Below are 1,811 nucleotides of genomic sequence, written 5' to 3' on the forward strand. Positions count from 1 at the left end.
GTAGTCTTGGAGGTTAAGACCATTGCTCGTCGCAGGCTGTGCAAAACGGGACAGATTAATGACTTTATCGCGTTCAAGAATGGATCTGCCGCCTCGTGATGGAGACTGGTGGACCGCTTAAGGATGTTCATGTAAGAGAGCTTGATGGATTTTACTGAATGGTTTAGTCCCGCCTCCCCAAATACCAGAGGTGTGATATAAATGACTTTTGCAGCAATGAAAGATGCAATCAATGTAGATCAAAAATGATACTTCCGAGTTGTGGCCTTAAAGCCCCATTTTAGTCATTCCTTAAAGAACCGCTGACTATCATCCCAGTACGTTGCAATATGTCGAGGTTTATCTTGGGCGGTAAAACTATAATTCACGCGTGGCTTCCAGTCCCCGAAGACCGGTTGGTGTCATGGACAGTACTGTTTCCAATTGTGCCGTGAAAGTTTGCCAGCATTTCAGTTTGTCTCCGTTTTGCTTTGATAAGCATGGACTCTTTCTCAAGCTTACTTTGTCTCCTCTTGAGCATTTTTTTTTTTGCACACCGTCTATTATGTAACCTGCGTTCGGCCTACATCTGTCACAAACTGTGGACTTCCTTTTTGTCCTCTGTCACAATGACTATGATCTTTTCCTTTCCGAGTTTTGACGATTGCCACCGATCCCTCCTCTGTGCCGGAGGGTTTGGGGATAAGCTTTTCTTAGTGTGTATCACGCTATAATAGATCTTGCCCATTAGATGTTTTAAGAGCGGAAGCAATTTAAATGAAAAATCAGAGGCTGTCCAGCTAGGTGATGCGGTACAGTGTGTGCACGTAATAGAGCGTTGCTTTGGCCTTCTGTAGAGACGAATCGTTGACGTTACCGAACCTGCGCCTGACTTTTAACTACGTTTGTTTGGAAATGCTCGCTGCGTCCTTTTCGAACGACCGTGCACCCGTAGGATCGAGGGTGGTACTGTATGTCCCAGTTTCTTTGCAGTGTTCTGGCAATTTTTCCTTCTACCTTGATCCATGCTTGGTCACATGTGGGACCCATATCTGACTTGACAGCCACTGGCAGACGACCGACATCTGAAAAAGCGCACTCGGCCATGCCCAGGAGTAACTCTCGGTCTGCTATCCCCGAGCTTGATCGTGACTGACCTGCTTTAGATGTTGCCGTCTAATCCAGCCAGGGTAGTGCGAGCCGGATATAGTAATGAAAATTACACGATTTACGATCAGGTGGATCGAATCAGTGTTCCGTGTGTTTTTACTTCAATTACCGGTTCGAGTCTAGAAACAACGTCGTAAAATGCTTTTAAGTTAGCCTACACCATTCCATTTTAAACATTAACTGCAAATTTTAATTCATAATCCTAACACTACCGAAATATCCAGTAACCTTTAAATTGCGTAGGCTACGCTTCTGGAGGATTTAGATTTGATCTGTTGATTATTTTTGTTGGACGACTTTTTCCGGTAAAAATAACAATTACAAATGATTTTATTGTTTGTTCTCAAAGTCGTACAACTTGTTTCCGTCTTTAGCACATTTTCTGTGATTCGCCCTTGTATACGTGACACAGACTACGGGAAAATTTCAGTCACGAATAAGTCGAATTTATCAACTGCATTGACAGCGTCATTTTCCAAAATATAGGGGTTTATAGGAGAAGATTAAAAAGTTCTTTATCGTCCATCAATAACTATAGTTGAAACCCCAAACCTTTGCTGCCATGAATAGGCACTTTATTTAGACTCAGGTCCTGCGTGAGTTTATGCCGCCGCCCTCTGGAGCTTGCTAGTCTCAATTTGCACCGCGAATGGGCAAAGCAG

At 43.5% G+C, this 1,811-nt stretch overlaps 1 protein-coding gene across 1 annotated transcript in view; it reads left to right on the forward strand.

The window, feature by feature from the left end:
* The window catches only part of LOC110986820 (sodium-dependent phosphate transport protein 2B-like), a 369,275-nt gene that overhangs the window by 104,428 nt on the left and 263,036 nt on the right, over nucleotides 1–1,811 (forward strand). The window lies entirely within an intron of this gene.

The sequence above is a fragment of the Acanthaster planci genome, linkage group LG05 (genome assembly GCF_054643075.1).
Source record: "Acanthaster planci isolate LZ-2023a linkage group LG05, COTS_SCS, whole genome shotgun sequence".
Classification (NCBI taxonomy): Eukaryota; Metazoa; Echinodermata; class Asteroidea; order Valvatida; family Acanthasteridae; genus Acanthaster; species Acanthaster planci.